Consider the following 22,057-nt stretch of genomic DNA (forward strand, 5'->3'; position numbering starts at 1 on the left):
CTTTCCAAACATGCCAGAAAGGACACTCCTCAGTGTCCAGGCACCCAGGGTGCTGAGCAACACCCCAACACCTGGCACTTCAAGTGAGGTTTCCGATGCCAGCCCTGGCGTTCTGATAGAGGCAGATTCCTGACACATGGGGTGTCTGCCCCCATGCGGGAAAGATGTTGCTGAAATGGTTTAACTCTGCTGTCAGTGGGCAACAGCTCTGACACAGGGCTAGAAACAAAGAGGCCAGACACACGAAATGTCAGTGTTCAGCTTCTCTAGAAAGTCTAGGCTTTAGGTACCCCATTTTTCAGCCAAAGAGTTATCTTTGGTTTTAATTGTTCTGATAAATATCAAAACAATTTGAGAGTCATCTTAAGCCATGGGGAACTCATTTTACACAAAGAAGTTTAGCTGGTTTGATCCGGAGACAGGAGCTGGTTGTGCTGGGCACGTGCCATCCCAGTCCTTCCTTACAGCCAGGACCTCTGACCCAGGTCTTCCTGTGGGGGTTGGTTCGTGTTGCACTTGGAAGATGAACAAAGCATAATATTTCCAATAGATGCTGAGACAGAGCGATCAAACCAGTCCATCCCAAAGGAAATCAACGCTGAATATCCACCGGAAGGACTGATGCTGAAGCTGAAGTTCCAGTGTTTTGGCCACATGATTCGAAGAACCTCATTGTTGGAAAAGACCCTGATGCTGGGAAAAACTGAGGGCAGGAGGAGAAGGGGATGACAGAGGATGAGATGGTTGGATGGCATCACCGACTCAATGGACATGAGTTTGAGCAAGCTCCAGGAGACAGCGAAGGACAGGGAAGTCTTTTGTGCTGCAGTCCATGGGGTTGCAAAGAGTCAGACACGAGGTTGCAAAGAGTCAGACACCACTGAGCAACTGAGCAACAACAAATCCTAAATTCCTAACAAATCCATTTTAAGAGACCTCTTAAAATATTGAATACATTTCAACTGCCACAGTCTATACAATAGAGGTGAATTTGAAAGACAGTTTCAAGTTCAAGAATGAAACAAAAAAGCTGTCTCCCCCATTAGTTTTATATTTTTTCAAGTTCTCCACAATGCAATAATGTAGGAAAAAATAAATAATGAATAAATTAATCAGAGAGATATTTAATAAGTGACTGTCAGGGGCTATCTGGCAAGAGGACTCAGTGGTGAGTCAGTTAGGTGATCTTCCAGCCATGTGGAGTTTACCTTCTAGTGGGCAACAGAGAAAAAATGAACAGGCGAGTGGAAGGTCACGACACCCGGAATGACCAAAGCCTGAAACAGCGGCCTGGGAGAACGTGGCAAGGATGGAGCATCTATTTCATGAGAAATCAGGCCTCTGTGCAGAGGTGACACAGAAAATGAAACTTGAGTACTGAGAAGAGTTAGCCCTTCAAAGATTTGGGGAAGAACAGTAGAGGCAGTGGAGGGAGGAGGGGAAGCATGTGCAAAAGCCCTGAGACAGGAACAAATTCAGCATCCCCTGAGGGACACAGAGAAAGCAGGGAAGAAGGAGCATCTGACTGGGAGTCAGGAGATGAGGACAAAACGGGACGAGACCTTGGAGGAGACAAGACCAGACGTACAGGGATTTGGAGGGAAACCAGGATCCCATCAAAGGGCAATGGGAGTCCATCAACAGATGAATGGATAAATGTGGGCTCCATCCAACTGAGGGAATAGCATTCAGCCTCAACAAGGGAAGGAAATCCTGCCACCTGCTGCAGCACGGATGGAGCTTGAGGACGTTGCATTCCGTGCACCAAGCCAGTCACAGAAAGACACACGCTCCATGACTCCACCTCTGTGAGATGCCAAGGGCAGTCAGCGTCATAGACAGAGAGTAGACGGTGGTTGCCGGGGGCTGGGGGAAGGGAAATGGGGAGTGAGTGTCCGACGGGGACAGAGTTTCGGTTTTGCAAGACGAAAACATTCTGGAGACCTGTTGTACCACAAAGTGAATATACTTAATACTACTGGACTGTGCGCCTAAAAATCACTGGGGTAGTAAGCTTTATGCTACATTTTTTCCCAGGTGGCGTGGTGGTAAAGAACCTACCTGCCAATGCAGGAGATGCAAGAGCTGCAGGTTCAATCTCTGGGAAGATCCCCTGGAGGAGGAAATGGCAACCCATTCCAGTATTCTTGCCTGGAAAATTCCATGGATAGAGGACCCTGGTGGGCTACAGTCCATGGGGTCACAAAGAGTCGGACATGACTGAGCACGCACACCATGCTTGGCTTACCACAATTAAAAATATATTTTTAAGAATTCAAAGATAATAGGGAACTGTGGTGCGTTCTGAGCAGGGAAACAGCTACGCTTAGATCTTGAAACACAATTAGTTGAAGAATACCTGGCTCGACTCCTACAACTTCTTGAAAATTTAAAGTCTAATACAAAGACGTCTGTGAGGGAGCAGCTATAAGAGAAATACACAGTGGGGGAAAAGTGGCAAAGTCATTAGTCATGAAAAACATAGAAAAGCACTTTGAAATTCAACATTCCATTCACGGAAGACTCAAGTATTTGAAATAGGAAATCGAATTGTGTACATGTGATACCATCATAAAATACTTTGCGAAATTACTGAAGAGGTACTCAATAAATCGTTGCCAGATGAATGAGCAAAATTAGAAGGCTTTATTAGGGAGTAAGAAAAAAGAAGACAAATGAAATGGAGAAACACTGTGTTGTATTTTACAGATATAATGTGATTCCAATTAAAATACAGAGTCCATTTTTTATAACTAAGCCAAGTGATGATAAATTCATTCAGCGCAATATAACAGCTGGAGATGGGGGTTTCCCACAAACCTCAGAAAGCCAAAAGCTCAGCTTCCTCCTCTCTGGTCCTTCACAGGGGGCGCCCAGACATTTTGTGTTTATGATTTTGCCTTCTTTTTCTAAAAAAGGGTCTCCAAATTGTGTAAGCTTTCTCTTCCATAGAATCTGGAATCTTCTCCGGGTAGATCTATTTATTAAGGAGAGGAAATGAACTGAAGCTTAGCCTTTTAAGAAGACAGAGTATTAACCCCTGCAATGATAATAAAAGTCCAGAGGAATTAAGAAATGGAAGTAAAAATGTATGGGTAAATATGCGTAGCAGAGTAGACACAGTGTAATGGTGATTATACAGCCTCCTGAAAACAAAAGGGGGCAGATGAACGGTAATGTAAACAATGCTGGGATAGTGTGATAGCAATCTGGAGAAAAACGAATTTACATCCATACTTTACACCATGATCTCCAAATAAAGAAGGTGGTCATTACAAGCATATTCACAGAGAAAAATCAGCAGTAAATATCCTGTCTTTGAAGAAATGACAAATAATTATCATCTTTCCAGCCTTAAAGGAGATGGGAAGCGAACTGATGAGCAATTCATTTTTTAAAAAAATTCTTACTATATTAATTAAAATAAAAGGGCTAGACCAGAATGTATAGGGAAACATGCAGGATTAAATGTTTCCATGAATTAGGTCAACAGTTGTTATAATATTAATAATGCCCTCTGAAAATACACATACCTGAAAGGATTTATAGAATATCATAAGAAATAAATCAAGGTCAAATACAAAAAATATGCACACAGGAAAAGGTAAAAATAATAAGCCAATACTTGAAGAAGCAATGAAAATGAAAGCAAACGTGAAGTACAACTTTAAACTTAGATTATAAAACATAGTTTAAAGAATAACACCTGTTGATGGTGAAAGTGGGATGAAACAAAAACACACATGCATACATGCATGTGTTATGTGATGTGATGAAATGCGCAACTGATAACATTCACTTGTAAATTAATGCAAACCTCTTATAGATGACCATATTATGGCAAAAACATTTTTACCTAATTTTCCCACTTGTAGAAATTTACCTAGAAGGGATGTTAAAGGAAATGATTAAATAGAGCTTATAAGCTAAGTATAAAAAGATAATTATTGACATAATGCCGGTTAGTAAACAAGAGCGATTTAAATGTTGAGTAACAGACAAATTGAGAAGTCATTTCTGGCACTTTAACTTGGAGGAATATTGCATGGCCATGAAGCATGACTGCTAAAGACCATGTAGAAGATCCAGGTAAGCGTATAATATAATATGAAATGAACAAATGGCATGAACACAGAGACAAAGTGAACAAATGCCCACCCCCACCCACGACCCATCAGAGCAGAGAGGCGTCCTTGGGGGGCAGTGTGTGACATTGAGGAGAGAAGTGTGGGCAGAACCAATGGGAAATTGCCAGCTCTCATAAATGTTTTAAGTAAGAAAACAATGGTTTCCCCATATTTTAAAAAATAATCCATATTCCATTCCATGGTTCTATTAAGATTCTGCCTGTCAGGACTGCTGCTGCTGCTGCTGCTGCTAAGTCGCTTCAGTCGTGTCCGACTCTGTGCGACCCCAGAGATGGCAGCCCACCAGGCTCTCCTGCCCCTGGGATTCTCCAGGCAAGAACACTGGAGTGGGCTGCCATCTCCTTCTCCAATGCATGAAAGTGAAAGTGAAGTTGCTCAGTTGTGTCCGACTCCTATCGACCCCATGGACTGCAGCCCACCAGGCTCCTCCGTCCATGGGATTTTCCAGGCAAGAGTACTGGAGTAGGGTGGGGGTGCCATTGCCTTCTCCTATGGATGAAAGTGAAAAGTGAAAGTGAAGCCGCTCAGTCATGTCCAACTCTTAGCGATCCCATGGACTGCAGCCTACCAGGCTCCTCCATCCATGGGATTTTCCAGGCAAGAGTACTGGAGTGGGGTGCCATTGCCTTCTCCGCCTGTCAGGACTAGATGTTCTTAAATGTCAAAGCCAGAATGAAGATGTCCATTACCTGCATATAAACCACGAGGTCTTGGCAGGCAATATTTAAACATCAAAAAGAGTGCTCTCAGAATTCCAAATAAAAACTGAAATCTTAACTTTTTCATTTGCTTAAAAGAGTTTTCTTTCTTCTCTCTCTCTCTCTCTGGGTTTAAAGACCCACTCTACATCAAATACAATGTTACTTTCCACTTGGGGAGAAATATGGCTCTGCGTGATTTTAGACTTTCTAACTTCAACCTTTGGAGCCAAGTTCCAGTCAGGAAATGAATTTTATAGCACAATTAAAAGTAAAGAGTGGGAACACTGTGAAATCCTTAACAATCTTCTGCTCCATCACACACCCCTTCATCTCACCAGTCAGACGGGACTGTCTCCAGTCCCCAGCTGCCCTAAAGGCTGTATTCACTGCCTGTATGTCTCCACCTGAGTTCATGCTCCTGGAATTACAAGATGGAGCCCTTTAGGGTAATTTTTACAGAGTGTACTATTTATAGAACGAGCCCTTCAATACTACAAATGAAACAGAGGGCTCTGAGCACATATTTAAGAGCATTTAGCTTCATTTTCTACTAAAGTTTTTTTTTTTTTTTTTTTAATCAAGTGTAAATAGTTTGTTTGTGGTGTTGATGTGCTTTTCAGGACTCTCTTGAAATGACTGCATCGTGGTCCATCACATCCACCTCGAGGGAATCAGTGCAGGTTTCTGGAATTTTCACATGAAATCAGTCCTCAGGACAGGCCTGACATATGGTAAGCATTAGATAGTTTCCAGCTGCTGTTACTGTTACTTTTGCTATTGCTATTATTTTTATTATGATGACGTGGGGCACACATGTTTGCTGAGACTTAGCCAACAACGAGTGCCGGGGTCCTGCCCCGGCTGATCCAGGGTATTCGAAGCGGGGACGGCGTCGGCGACCTATTTATTTAAATGTTTTATCAAAGATATAAAGAGTAATAGGATGAGGATAGCTCAGTAGGAAAATTCAGTGGAGAAAAGAGGCTGAGTAGCTTGGTTTACGCGGAAGACCAATAAAACTTCAAGACAAGAAGCTTGCACCACTTACGTAGGCCGCAGGCGTCCTTCCGTCCTCCCGAAGGAGAGGAGACACTGAGGCCTCCCCGGTCGGATCTTAGAAGCCCAGGCATAATTAGTAAGCATGGTGGGTTCCGCGCTCCAGATGGAGACTCAGCCAGAGTGAGAGAGAGAGCGACATGGGGAGACCAGTATTTCGAGAAACTGATCCCAATTCTTTATTTTCCAGTCTGTTTTTATACACTGAGATGTTATACAAAAGTCACGTGGGGACAGCAGTCCTGACTTTTATTAAAGTCAGGTGCTTCACACAAATGTATACAGAGGTCTTAGGGGTGTTACATCATCTTCTGGCCAGGGGGGCCTGCTGACAATTTACAACCCTCTCCTTGTGACAGCGGTCAGTCAACCAGGACACTTATTTCTCCAGGGGTGATTATTCTTAAAACAGATGCCACCCAAATAAAGTTACATTCCTATAGGGTGAGGGTGTAGTGGGTTTTAGTTAAGGAAAGAATTTACTTAGCCTAAGGTCTAACGTGATTAATATCAAAGGTTAATACTTATTTCTTCTATATATTCATTAACGTGTGTAAGGGCAGGGGATGTGGAGACTTAGCAACAAACATTGGCTCAACAAATGAAAAACCCTTCACCAATACAATTTCTAATCAGCCCATTATACTTATACTAATAGTTTTCTAACTTTTCTAAGGAACCTGTTTTTAGAAGGTTTAAAGCATCTCGTGCCTCTCACAATTGGGAGGCTGTGAGCAATCACATGTGGCCTGACAAGCCTGTCAGGCAGGCTAGAGAACCTTCAGAGGAGTTTGTAGGTTAAAACACTCCTATCACGCCCAGGAATTATTATTAACTGGAGCTCTAGGTTAACTCCTTCTCTGAAAGAGGTGGTGGGGGACAGCCCCCCGTAAAGTCAGAGGTGTAGGTGAGCACAAAGTAGTAAAGTAGGCAGGCTCTGGTTATGGGGGTAGATGCTCGAGGAGTTCCAGGGGGACTCCTGAGGCTCGATCCCGCCTTTGCGTATGTCGAGCCTCCTTCCTCATGACCTTTGCCACGGGCGGAGTACCTCACTCTGGCCCCCAACAAACGAGGAAGTTCTAGAGGTGGATCAATGGGCTCAGACTGAATACTCTGGAAAATGGTAATCTTTATGTAGTGGTTCCAAAGACACTGATGAAGGATGAACATCAAAGGTAGGATTTAGTTATACTAAGAAAGTGCTTTGCAGCCAACGGAACATACACAGTTATACTTCATGAAAGAGACATGGTTCGTGGCCTGAGATAACGAACTCATAACATCCAAGGGTAAATATATCGTAGGCGGGATTTGGATTATAAACAGCATGCCACTTCTGGAGGTGTTTTCATGATGGGTCTTAATCCCAAGTTGGCCAGGGTACAGCTGGGGAAACCCATGGGGGTGGGGAGGCTAGAAATGGAAGGCTGCAAGGAAAAGAAATTGTGTAACCCCTGGTTTTTAAAAGAAGATGAGGATGAGGAAGGAAACAGCTAGCGCAGAGCTGGCAAGATTATGTTGGTGGCTCCCATTCTTCACCCTCCCTCATGGCCACATGTGACTTTATAATGACTTTGGATGTGGCTTGGCTGAGAGGGTGTGAGCAAAACACGGGATGCAAGCAGAAGCTTGAGATATTCTCGTGTGACCAAGCTCCTCATGACCCTCTGTGGTCACATAAGCATGGGCCCAGGCTAGGGTTCTGTAGCATAAGAAACCAGCTCAGTTGCAGTCACCCTGGACCAGCCAATGGCCAGTGAACCCAAGACATGGGTTCCCAGCCACAGTACACACAGCTGCCTAAATGGTGACCACTATAATGAACAGACAGCAATAACTTCCCATCTTATCTCCTAAATATTCCTGAAATCTACCAGTGACCCCCACCTCTGTAGTTATCATCAGGACCATCCAATCACTGAAATAACTATTTATTCACCATTCTATTCTAAGCTTCAAGCCAGCTGTCAGACCCCAACAGCGAGCAAGCCAGGTGAGCCGCCTAGAGACTCATCAGTCTATCTGCAGATACTCAAGCTCATCTAGTACCAAGTTGGCATTCAATGCCTATTTCTCACTATATCCTGCCCTACTGAACCCTCCTGAGACACCTCAAGCTGTTACAGGGTCTCTTTAACATAGGTCCAGGCTCCTACCTTTCAGCAGCATCTGTCACCTTGCTCCCATCAACCTTGTACTTCCTGTTCATCATGCTTCCTCTTAGTACAAAGACTTTGCACTTTCTATTCCCTCTGCTGAGAATACTGTTCCCTCCAGTCCCTAGCTGGTTAACTCCTTCTTTAACAAGCCTAACAAGTTCAAGTTCCCTCTTACAGGCTCTTAATGTATGCTCTACTGCTCCGTCCTACTGAATGCACCTGCAGCTTTACAGGACAGTGATTAAATCAACATCTGTGCCTCCCCCTCCCACAACTTGTACTCTATGGACTGTGTTACATTTCCAGCGACTAGTACCTTGCTCGGTAAATCTTTATTGAATGAACGTCTGCCATAATTGCTGTTTCACAGGTAAAGAAACAAGAATCAGGAAGGTGACATAACTTGCCCAACATCATGTATTGATGTAGAAGTCTGAATTTGAATCCAGAGTCCACATTCTCAGGCTTCCTTACACCACTGGGACCGTGCACCTAGAAATATCTGGCACCCGAGCCTTCACTCGGGTGAAACAAACCTGAGCTGATCACCTCATCTCGATTGCCTGGCAGGCAGGCAGCCAAGCATAGGGGCACAGGCCTGCAGACAAGCTTCCCTTGGTCAGAATGTTCATCACTGCTGTGTCCACAACTGCTCTACATCCAAGGACTGAGAGAACAGAGACGTTTCTCTGTATTTCCTCAAACTTCCCTGGCCTTTACTTTTCATCAGCTGAAAGAAGAATCTCAACCATGCAGGAGTCAGCAGCTCATGAAATGGTTTGTCTTGGCTGGTGCAGAGAGAGGCCGTGGTGGTCAGATTTCTATTAAAAGTCAGGCAACAGTCCTGAGGCGACTGAGGACGTGATTAATGTGCTGACATCATGATAGATGATAAACATAATAGAGCTTGAAGGAAATTAATGATATTTTGAATCTTTAATAATGGTACGTGACTATCTAAAAGAGATATCTCCATCACAGAGCAGCGCTTTTAAAAGCAAAGGGAGCTCTGATGACAACAGTGTAAAAACTCTGCGCACGTGTGGACGCATGTGGACAGGGTTAGGGGGGAACAGAAAATGAAAATTAAATTTGTCAGAGGGGCAGGCCTGGGCTTGAGCCTTTACTTTCACTTCCTTTAATAGTATCACGATGGGGTTTTGTGCCACAAATTCTTTTACAAAGAAAACACCAAGTGGAATGCTGCCTTTCTCAAAATACATGTATGTTTTGCATGAGAATATAGAGATTAAGTTAATTGATGCCCTTTCCCCTCCTTCCAGCAACAAAACCCCTCTCTGTTCCATCCTGCAAACATAAGCTACATGCAGGGTCATTGTTCTTAAGTTTTTGTCCATTAAGAGTTTGGGAAAATGCACACTCACCCCAAGAGGTCAGATGATGAAATGCCTTCAGGGACAATGGGTCATTGTGGTACCCGGGGCCCTGATTAATCATCTACATCTTCGGAAAATTCAAAGTAGTCCTGAGAGAGACCCAGCCTGCAGCGACCTTTCATTAAATTCCCACTTCTCACCGTGGCTTGTTTTATCTCTCATTGAAGGAAAATATTATTTGAGATCCTATATAAAAATCCTTTGAATCTGTGATCTCAGGCTGTTAGCAGCCTGTATTTATTAAAAAGCATCACTGTTTTGTGGGCCTTCCCCAATGGCTTAAGCCATAAAGGATCCGTCTGCAATGCAGGAGATGTGGATTCGATCCCTAGGTTGGGAAGATTCCCCTGGGGGAGAAAATGGCAACCCACTGTGGTATTTTTGCCTGGAGAATCCCATGGACAGAGAAGCTGGGCAGACTACAGTCCATGGGGTCACAAAGAGTCAGACATGAAGGAGCACGCGCACACGTCACTGATGCGCATAGAGAAGGAGCACGTGCACACGTCACTGATCCGCATAGAGAACTCTATTCCCAGCAGCCACGCCGTGGATCCCTGGGCTCCGAAACTGACCCACATGTGAATGTGGAGGGTTTTACTGGAAGGCCAGTTATTTAGAATGACGTCTAAGGACTTCCTCTGCACAGGTTTGTAAATCAGCCCCAGGACTGCTATATAATGATGCAATTCCCCGAGTTTACTAATAATGTCCTGACTATGTTTAGTTTACTTCCTCCAAGGACCCGAGAGTGATTTCCCATGATAAGAAGCTCAGCATTACAACTAGTCCACTAGATTTTAAATTCCCTGACTGTCGCAAAGACTGGCTTTGCTCTCTTAAGTATGAGCTGTTTCGATTTAAAGAACTTCTTCAAATGGTCATTTTGAAAATGCGACAAGAGGCCACACAAACCAGAAGGTGAGATACAATTCACCCTGAGTTGCCTGAATGAATGTGGTTAAACGAACCGACAGCTAAATGGCCAGACCCAACAGCGCCCACGGGTGCCACGACTGATGTCGCTCTTCTCCCCACATACAAGCTGATTCCTGAGCCACAGTCTGGGCTTACAGAACTGTTGATGGCTCTTTAACAGAAAACAGAGCAGAAGGTGAGCGCTTGGGAAAAAAAAAAAAAAATGAGACCCAAAGAGTGACCGGCCGTGGAGGGCGCGCCCTGCTCACAGCCCTTTCCAAGGTCAGCCAGGCATTTTCTGTCACTAAAAAGGGAGAAAGGGAATTCTGGAGACAGGAGAGATCTGATGGGATGATCTGAGTAAAGAAGGAAAAAGTTCCATCTTAATAAGAGAATTAAGGAAAAAAAAAAGATAGCCAGAAAGTTCTCTGTGGGAAAAAAAAAAAAAAAAAAGGAGAGAGAGGGAAGCTTGTGAAAGATACCAGAACAATTTGGGGCCTCTTTGGCCCCTTTACCCAGGGAGTGACTGCCCTGCTGTAAGGAAACATACAGAGCCTGACATCCTCACCCTTTTTAATGTCTGGATTGGGTCTTCACTTTCTTCCTGTTTTCCTCCCGCAGCTTCTACCCATTCAGCCCTGGTGCAGGAAAACTGGGGGATACTGGTGGGCTAAATGCAGCATACAAGTACGTTCTGATTCCAGCTCTGCTTCTAGATACGGGTGACCTCAGCCTGCTGGACCCCGAGGGCCCCACTGAAGCAGGAACATTGGACCAGATGACCACTTTATCCACGCACAGCTTACTGCCCCGTGACACAGCCCGATTCACTTTCTGGTGGCAGGCACTCAAAAGCCACCCTCTGGGTGTCACAAGAGAATCTGCACAGTGGGCAGCAAGGTTGTTTACTCTTCTCTTAAGCAGGTGGGTAGCTTCCATGCACCCATTTCAGGCATTGCTTATGGGCATCTTTGTCTACAGGCTCTGTTGACTGCTGTAAAGGGAATTAGAAGACATAGTTATTCTTAAGGGGCTCATATTTAGTAACCGAAATCAGAAAGTCTCCAAGTTCTTTGGGGAAATCAGACACAGAAAACAGCTGGGCAAAACCAGCTGGTAAGAGAACAAAATACAAGGCAATGCAGTGTGACAGAAACGGCAGAATCAGGACCCTCGGTTCTCTGTTAACTAGTATTCTCCTTTCACCTCTTAGGCCTCAGTCTTCTTGTCTGATGAATGGGAGAGCTGGACAATGTGATCCCCAGGGTACCTCCCTGGAACACAAGTAACAGACAACAATATCACGCTTTTGTAATTTGGGGAAGTGGAAGGAAAAATGTGCGCAGGGGAGTTTAAGCCACACGTACGTGACAGAGGCTGGACACGCCGTGTGGGTCATAGCTGGAAATGCTCACAGAGTATGACCAGGAAGGCCACTCGAGGCCACTGGAGGGGGTGACACAGGAAGCCCAGATTCCCAAGGTGTCCAGGGCTAGGTGTGCGGGCCACAGTGGCCAGAGGGTGGGAGAGAGCGCTGGGCTGAATAGGTGAGGTCACACCCTTTGCCAGTGAGGAATGCAACCTGTCTGCTTTGTCCTGTTGACAGGAGGGAGCCTGTGAGATCCCAAGGGGAGGAATGTTAGGGTAAAAGTGGGGGTGGTCTGACTGTCCCTGATGGTGCACAGCCTCGGGGCTTCTCCCTGCCCTCCCCTGAGAGCCCTCTGGTACCCCCATCACTGCAGTGTCTGCAGAGTTCATCTGTGTTAAAAGCACCCAACAGGTAAAGAAGGCTGAGCACAAGGCGGGGACCCTGCTGAGACGCCCACCAAGTGGGGTTTGCCTAATCTGCCATCTTCAGACGCAGTAAGATTTTGAGCTGTTCTTGATGCTAAACATGATGTAACCAACTGGGGCATCCCCCTAGAAAATAGAGCCAGCTTCCTTGAGAAGCCCTCCCTCAAAAAAAAAAAAAAAAAGCAGCAACACAAATGAAAAACAACCAACCATTGCAAAGCAGAGAGCACCTCCTTTTTACCCAACCCAGAGGATAAGAACAGGGAGGTTTGTGTAGCCAGACTCAATCACTCACGGCTAGAGCTGAAGTTGTCCTCACACTAAAGGGAAAGCTAAAGAAAAAGAGAAAGACATCTTTAAACTCAAGGGCTGTTTTCAGGGGAGGGGTCTCGGTGCCAAACTGGAGGGTACCATTTCTTTCTCCGCTTTTGAAGCATTTACAGTTTTCACTATAAAGACAAGATGAATCGGTGACAACATTGCAAAGAAAATGATCTAAATCTTAAGCACTGACTGATGTTCACGACAGAGAACGGCAGCCTCTAAAAGCTGCCCAGCCACCCATCAATGGCACTCAGGCTGTTTCCCTGCCTCGGCTGCTGTGATGAACACTGGGCTAAGATATCTTTCTCAATCAGTGTTTTTATGTTCTTCGGGTAAATACCTAGAATTGGAAGAGCTGGATCATATGAAAGAACAGTCATAAAAAAGAGGAAATAGTGCCATTTGCAACAACATGGATGGGACTTGAGGATATTATGTCAAGTGAAGTAAGTCAGACAGAAAAAGGCAAATGTCACATGATTTGTCTTTTTTGTGTGTGCTGTGCTTAGTCAGTCGGTCGTGTCTGACTCTTTTTGACCCCGTCAACTATCGCCTGCCAGGCTCCTCTGTATTTGGGGGTTCTCCAGGCAAGAATACTGGAGTGGGTTTCCATGCCTTCCTCCAGGGGATCTTCCCAACCCAGGGATTGAACCCAGGTCTCCCACATTGTGAATTCTTTACTGTCTGAGCCACCAGGGAAATCCAAGAATACTGGAGTGGGTAGCTTATCCCTTCTCCAGGGGAACTTCCTGACCCAGGAATCAAACCGATGTCTCCTGCACCGCAGGTGAATTCTTTACCAGCTGAGCTACCAGGTTTTATATGATATGTCTTTCCCTATGCAGAATATTTTTAAAATAAAAGAACAAAGCAAAAGCAAACACGTAGAGAACAAAGGAGGAGTTACCAGAGGGGAAGGGGTGTGGAAGGAGGGGAAAATAGGGGAAAAGGAGTCAGCCCTACAGAGATGGATAGAAACTAAACTTCTTACGATGAGCACACTGCAGGAAATACAATGCGGCATACATGAAGCTTATATAACGCTGTAAACCACTGTCGCCTCAAAAGACAGAGAGAGGAGGCTTAGCATGATTCCAGGTCCACACATGCTTTTTCAAATGGCTTGGCTGAAATCATTTAGGAGGCGGAGCATAGCACAGGAAACTGAAAGCCGCTCAGTCATGTCCGGCTCTTTGCGACCCCACAGACTATACAGTCCATGGGATTCTCCAGGCCAGAATACTGGAGTGGGGAGCCTTTCCCTTCTCCAGGGGATCTTCCCAATCCAGGGATCGAACCCAGGTCTCCCGTATTGCAGGCCAATTCTTTACCAGCTGAGCCACCAGGGAAGCCCAAGAATTGTGAAGTGTGTAGCCTATCCCTTCTCCAGTGGATTGTCCTGACGCAGGAGTTGAACCGGGGTCTCCTGCCTTGCAGGCAAATTCATTACCAACTGAGCTATGAGGGAAACCCTTTTAGGAGGTTAGAAATTGAAATATGACCTCAGTGGGTAAAAATCAACCAGTCTTCCCAGTCTACTCTTTTCAATTTTTCTCAGAAAGGAAGTTAAGGTAAAATGTGTAACTAATTCTCATGAGAATTAGAGGGAGCAGCGGGAAAAGAATTCAGTGCAAGGAGCCATCAGGCAGTCCCTCCAGCCCAGGGCAGGTAGATTTTTCATTCTGTGATTGACGTTTGAGTCTTTGGCTGCCTGCAGCATCCACTTACCTATTACTGCCCAGCTTTTCAAGCTTGTAGCCCAGAAATCACTGCAGAATTGAGGAAGTGTCACCCTGTCTGCCGGCAAACAGGACCCTGGGATCCCTGGGCTCTGGTGCTCACCTCCTGCTGTCCTCTTGTTCTGAATTTAGAGCTGATGGAGCTCTAAATACTGATGGAGCTGCCACTGTGGACGAGTGCGTGCACAGCTCCGGCCTCCTGTTGCTGGTCCCTACTCTTAACTCGGCCTCAGCCACACTCGGTCCCCTGCCAAGCCTAAGGAGCAGGATGCAAGGGGTCCAGCAGGCAGACTCATCACCAGAGCTTCTGAGCACCCAACCAGCTGGTGCAGAGCCGTGAGCTCCATGCAGCTGAGCCTTGTGCTCCCCTGTGTCTTGTTATTACTTCTAGTCTCCAGCACAGGATCTGTGCAAGCTGGATGCTCGGCAAACACTGTGAACAGGTCATCAGAACGCCTGAACGCGTGCATTAGCACTTGGAAGTGGAGGAGAGGGAGGGGAAGATCACAGTTGCATAAAAATGATTTAGAAGAAGTGCTTGCATTCCAGGAGCTTACAATCTGGCAGAAAAGATGAAAAGGAAAGAAAAAAGGTGGAGGGGAGGAAAGGAAAGAAACATTTATATAAGGCAGAATCTTGAGTTAACTGCCTAGAAATATATGAAGAATGATAGGGTAATCCTGTTATCTTTGAGCTCATGTGACATTTAAATTCTAACTCTCAGGAGGTGTTTGTGAAGATGGTATCTGAGCTGGGTTTTGTACTATGGATGGGAATTCTCACAAGCTTGTGTGTGCTCTCCTCTTTCCTGAGCCAGTGGCAGACATCACTAATTGATCACTCTGTGGCAGACATCAGGCTTCCCAGGTGGCATTAGTGGTAGAGAACCCGCCTGCCAATGCAGGAGATGTAAGAAACGTGAGTTCAGTCCCTGAGTCTGGAAGATCCCCTGGAGGACGGCATGACAACCCACTCCAGTATTCTTCCCATGGCCAGAGGAGCCTGGCGGGCTACAGTTCATAGGGTCACAAAGAGTCAGACACGACTGAGCTATTGCACACTTTTCTTATAGGCTTTCCCTGCTGTTACTAAGTGCTCAAGGTACCTTAAACAGAAGTCAGATGCTGCGTAAAACTAGGAATTTTGCAGTTTCTTATTCAGGTCTAAACAGAAGGCAGACCTCAGATGGACCATAATTATGATCTGAATACTCTGAGATTCTTTTGTCCTCTTCCAGTTCCCTACGATACTCTTGTATCCTCAGCCAAGAGCATTCTTTTGACATCAATAACTTGCTAAACTTCAAAGCTTTTCAGTGCCTAAGTAACAGAAGGTTCTGGAGGTGGACATACTGACCGGTTATACTATGCTCAGTATAAATAATATGAGTTCTGGGAAATGGTGAAGGACAGGGAAGCCTGGTGTGCTGCAGTCCACAGGGTTGCAAAGAGTCAGACTAGACTGAACAACAATGGTCATCCAGGACTTTATAACCATTCCTGTTAGTATAGACAGCAGCTGATTCCGCCCTTGTGCCATGTCCCATTATAAATATCACAGGGCAAGGAAGTTGGGAAGTGGCCTGGCTCATTAACTGTTTTTATTAACTTTCCCTTCATAATACATTCAACATGAGACCGCCTGAGTGTGCCCTGCAGCCCTCTCCTGCAATCACTCAAGGAAGCAAACACCGTACCCCCATTACATCATGGAGTTCATCATCCAAAATGCTCTCAGGAGAGTTTAAACCCTTGAGAGTTTACAAATATATTTCGCTGGGACCCTATCATTGGTTGGAATTCTAACCTCCTCTTGACACCTTGCTTTTCTAAATAAAGGCGGAATGATGACAGTGGTGATAAAATTAGGCTCTGTGGCAGGTGTAAGGCCACAAGCTTTGTTGGCATTATCTTGTTTAACTTTTCCAAGAGCCCCACTTAAAACCGAGGCTTGGAGAGGTTGAGACAGCTTGCCTAAGATCAACAACAATTAATACATGGAGCCAGAATTTGACTGTAGCCAAAGCCAGTATTTTTTGTCTTCTCTTTAAATTCAATCTCCCTTGTGTTTCCCTACAATTCAGAAAAATATTCATCAGTGGATTGATCCCAGAGATATACCATATATACAGACTTTCCTGGTGGCTCAGACAGTAAAGAATCTGCCTGCAATGCAGGAGACCCACGTTCCATTCCTTGGTCGGGAAGATCCCCTGGAGAAGGAAATGGCAACCCACTCCAGTATTCTTGCTTGGAGAATCCCATGGATAGAGGAGTCTGGCGGGTTACAGTTCATAGGGTTTCAAAGAGTTGGACATGATATTCATTACACTACATTATATGTCCACACATATACATATTTATGTTTTATTTCTTTAGTGTTTTGTTTTCAAACTTGGGTTTTCCCTTTCCTTCTTAAAATTTATTTTATTAAAGTATAGTTGATTTACAATGTTGTGCTTATTTCTGCAAAGTGATTCAGTTATACATGTGTATCCATTCTGCCTCTGGTGTTTTAAAACCTAAGGCCATCTACAAGTTCTATACATCAGTAATTATTGCATTCCATGAAATGAGAGGTAGCGATATTTTCATTTGGCAGGTTGTAAACTCAGTCAGACAGAATCAAATCATTTCCCTGGAGCTCGCTGCAGGAAGGGAGCCTTGTTACCTTCAAGAAGAAAAAAAGCCTCCCTCCTTCATTAAGCTTCCTCACAAATACCCCCTGCCTTTTTATTACGCTTTCGTTACTTGGCTCTGAGACTTCTCTCCCAGATGTTCTCAATTTGGAGGTTATTTTACACAGCACGTGAGCCCTTCAGTACTGTAAATATTTGACTTCAATCTTTTCCATAGCTTGGAGAGTGTTACAGTGGTCACTCCAAACACCATTCCAGAATTTTCTCTGCTCCTTTAAGGTGGTTGTGTAAATTAAGAACTTGGGAGCTGATCCCTCGCTGACTCCGTGCACCGTTCTTTCTCCTACTTTGATGTCTGGAAGTGATGAATACTATTAAGGCCTTAAGCACACAGAGAAATATCTGCTAAGCATATACAAGGGTAGCCCTTTTTTTGGAATTGAAATATAGTTGATTAGCTATGTTGTGCTAATTTCTGATGTACAGCAAAGTGATTCAGTTATACATCATATATATATGTATATGTACACACACACACACACACACACACACACACACACACACATATATATGTATTCCTTTTCAGATTCCTTTCAGTAATAGGTTATTACAAGGTATTAAATAGTTCCCTGGACTATAAGGTAGGACCTTATTGTTTCCCAACTTTACATATAGAGGGCTAGCTCTTACGAACAAATATATTCCAGTTAACTTTTCCTCCATGTTGGGATCATTCTGCATGATTTTGAGATGATCTCTGAAGCTATCTTGAGGGGTACATCTTGATCCAGCACTGGGTGTACCTGACTTATCCTTGATCTTGCAAGGTGAGATGCCTGTGGACCCTCTCCCTCTCAACCTCTGGCTGGACCTAACCCTGATCACCATCCCTTCCACCAGAGCCCCTCCTTCTAAAGCCCTTCCTCTCCAGCCCCCCTGCCCTAGGGTTATTTTAATTAATATGTCCTAATAGCCATGTTAATATTAATATATCATGTTAATCAGTAATAAATCAATTTTGTGTCTTCTATGGACATATTCACATAACTAATCTGACTTTTTAAAAATTGCCTTCATTTGAAGTTACACAGATTTTTTATTTTGTCCTAATTCACCTATTGAAAGCTGTAACAGATAACTAAATATATCTTCCCATGTTCATTCCTAAAAGCAATTGTTTCATTTTGGTGTTACATTTCATGTTGCAAAAAAAAAAACTAGAAAGCTGCAATTTAAATCATCAGTGGATATGAAAAAAATCTGATTAAGGCATCTGGTCCATCTTGCTAACACAGGAATTTTGTTGATGATCTGCTGTCTTAACATTTTTTTTTGTAAGATGTTGCTAAATACCATGTTTATAAACGACTCACATAATGGATTTTTAACAACTTCCCTGGGAAATAACTTTATGTTCCCATAGATTTTCCTGCTATGCTGGAAGATTCTTCTGCTACTCGTCCTAAATTTCCTTTTGACAGATTTGATGGCTCAATAAGGTGATCATTTCACTGAGTTCTTTCTGTTGCCACCATGTCACTGCCATAAAGGTCAGGAAACCTTAGAGCAGGGGAGGACCCAGGAAATACAGAATCACACAGACCTCACGGTCATCACCATCTCTGTTCAATTCAAATGGAATTGTATATGTTTGTTTATTGACCGGAAAATAGTCCTGACAGAGTTTAAATGGAAAAGGTTCATAACATTACACACGATTTTTTCTTTTTTTGAGGAGGACATCTCTCTGTATTCCCTTTTGTTATAAAATGGTCATGTTAGCTGTCCATCGCTGCATTTGTTAGACTGTCCGTCCACTTGAGAGGACGACAGGGTGAGGGCCACCCACCTGTGACCCTGACTGGAGAAGCTATCGTCCCTGTGATTCCCTCTCTGTTAATCCCTCACCTGCCCTAGAAACAGAGCCACAGATGTAGAGGACTAATATATGGATACCAGCGGGGAAGAGGGGGTGGGATGAACCGGGAGATGAGGACCGACACGTACACACCACTGCGGATACAACGGGGCTTCCCAGGTGGCACAGTGGTAAAGAATCAGGAGATGCGGGTTCCAACCCTGGATTGGGAGGATCCCCTGGAGTAGGAAACAGCAACTTGCTCCAATATTCATGTGTGGAAAATCCCATGGACAGAGGAGCCTGGTGGGTAACAGTTCATGGGGTCACAGAGAGTCAGACATGACTGAGCATGAGCGTGCGCACACACACACACACACACACGTACAAACAGATAGCTAATGAGCACCTACTATACAGCACAGGTGGGGGAGAGGAGGTACAATCTGTAGGATTTGTATTAAGTTAGCCTTAAAAGTGCATCAGATCAGTCGCTCAGTCGTGTCCGACTCTTTGAGACCCCATGAATCGCAGCACGCCAGGCTTCCCTGTCCATTACCAACTCCCAGAGTTCACTCAGACTCACGTCCATCGAGTCAATGATGCCATCCAGCCATCTCATCCTCTGTCATCCCCTTCTCCTCCAGCCCCCAATCCCTCCCAGCATCACAGTCTTTTCCAATGAGTCAACTCTTCGCATGAGGTGGCCAAAGTACTGGAGTTTCAGCTTTAGCATCATTCCTTCCAAAGAAATCCCAGGGCTGATCTCCTTCAGATGGACTGGTTGGATCTCCTTGCAGTCCAAGGGACTCTCAAGAGTCTTCTCCAACACCACAGTTCAAAAGCATCAATTCTTTGGCGCTCAGCCTTCCTCACAGTCCAACTCTCACATCCATACATGACCACAGGAAAAACCATAGCCTTGACTAGACGAACCTTTGTTGGCAAAGTAATGTCTCTGCTTTTGAATATGCTATCTAGGTTGGTCATAACTTTCCTTCCAAGAAGTAAGCGTCTTTTAATTTCATGGCTGCAGTCACCATCTGTAGTGATTTTGGAGCCCAAAAAAATAAAGTCTGACACTGTTTCCACTGTTTCCCCATCTATTTCCCATGAAATGGTGGGACCAGATGCCATGATCTTAGTTTTCTGAATGTTGAGCTTTAAGCCAACTTTTGCACTCTCCTCTTTCACTTTCATCAAGAGGCTTTTGAGTTCCTCTTCACTTTCTGCCATAAGGGTGGTGTCATCTGCATATCTGAGGTTATTGAAATTTCTCCTGGCAATCTTGATTCCAGCTTGTGTTTCTTCCAGTCCAGCGTTTCTCATGATGTACTCTGCATAGAAGTTAAATAAGCAGGGTGACAATATACAGCCTTGATGTACTCCTTTTCCTATTTGGAACCAGTCTGTTGTTCCATGTCCAGTTCTAACTGTTGCTTCCTGACCTGCATACAAATTTCTCAAGAGGCAGATCAGCTGTTCTGGTATTCCCACCTCTTTCAGAATTTTCCACAGTTTATTGTGATCCACACAGTCAAAGGCTTTGGCATAGTCAATAAAGCAGAAATAGATGTTTTTCTGGAACTCTCTTGCTTTTTCCATGATCCAGCGGATGTTGGCAATTTGATCTCTGGTTCCTCTGCCTTTTCTAAAACCAGCTTGAACATCAGGAAGTTCACCGTTCACATATTGCTGAAGCCTGGCTTGGAGAATTTTGAGCATTACTTTACTAGCATGTGAGATGAGTGCAATTGTGCGGTAGTTTGAGCATTCTTTGGCATTGCCTTTCTTTGGGATTGGAATGAAAACTGACCTTTTCCAGTCCTGTGGCCACTGCTGAGTTTTCCAGATTTGCTGGCATATTGAGTGCAGCACTTTCACAGCATCATCTTTCAGGATTTGGAATAGCTCAACTGGAATTCCATCACCTCCACTAGCTTTGTTCGTAGTGATGCTTTCTAAGGCCCACTTGACTTCACATTCCAGGATGTCTGGCTCTAGGTCAGTGATCACACCATTGTGATTATCTGGGTCATGAAGATCTTTTTTGTATAGTTCTTCTGTGTATTCTTGCCATCTCTTCTTAATATCTTCTGCTTCTGTTAGGTCCATACCATCTCTGTCCTTTATCGAGTTCATCTTTGCATGAAATATTCCTTTGGTATCTCTGATTTTCTTGAAGAGATCCCTAGTCTTTCCCATTCAGTTGTTTTCCTCTATTTCTTTGCATTGATCGCTGAAGAAGGCTTCCTTATCTCTTCTTGCATGCCAATCTATTAAGACATTAGTTGTTCAGTCATGTCTGACTCTTTGCGACCTCATGGACTACACAGTCTGCCAGGCCCCTCTGCTCATGGGATACTCCAGGCAATAATACTGGAGTGGGTAGCCATTCCCTTCTCCAGGGATTAACACACGAGGAGCAGACAAACACTCTGATTCCACTTACACGAGGTACCTAGACTAGTCAAATTCATAGAGTCAGAAAGCACATTGGTAGCTGCCGGGGGTCGGGGTGGGAGGTAGAGAGGGGAAATGGAGAGTTTCAGTTTAGGAAGGTGAAAAACTCAGGAAATGGATGATGGTGAGAGCTGCACAGCCTTGAGAAAGTACTTAGTGTCACCGAGTTAAATCTGGTTATGATAATATGTTTTATATTATGACTTTAATCCCAATAAAAAAAATTAACCAAAGGAAAAAAAAAGAAGCACCACCTGACCTAGGTGGTGATTAGTCACTAAGTCCTGTCTGACTCTTGCGACCCTGTGGACTGTAGCCCACCAGGCTCCTCTGTCCATGGAATTCTCCAGGTGAGAATCCTGGAATAGGTTGCCATTTCATTCTCCAGGGGATCTGTCCGACCCAGGAATTGAACCTGGATCTCCTGCATTGTGGGTAGATTCTTTACTGACTGAGCTATGAGGGAAGCTCCATACTGTTCCCTTCTCCAGGGGATCTTCCCAACCTAGGGATTGAACCCAGATGTCCCACATTGCAGGTGGATTCTTTACCATCTGAGTCCCTGGTTGACTCATTTCCATACTGCTGGAGACCTCTGGTCTCATCTTTCTCTCCATTTAATAAGAAACTGCGTGTTCTTGTTTGACTTGGGGTTTCCCAAGAGGACCTCCTCCAGGAGAAGAGGCTGGGAATCAGGGCTCCTCCTACCAACTCTTCTTTGGGTTTTGCCCTTTCAGGACATGGAGCTGTTTCCTCAAGGATGGAGGAAACAAGGTCAGAGAAGGTTCCGGTGTCCCCTGTGCTAGAGCTGAACACGCTGCCCTGCCTTCACTTCCACCTCCCCCATGCCTTCGCCCTCAAG

This window comes from Bos mutus, chromosome 3 (assembly GCF_027580195.1).
Source record: "Bos mutus isolate GX-2022 chromosome 3, NWIPB_WYAK_1.1, whole genome shotgun sequence".
NCBI classification, from domain to species: domain Eukaryota; kingdom Metazoa; phylum Chordata; class Mammalia; order Artiodactyla; family Bovidae; genus Bos; species Bos mutus.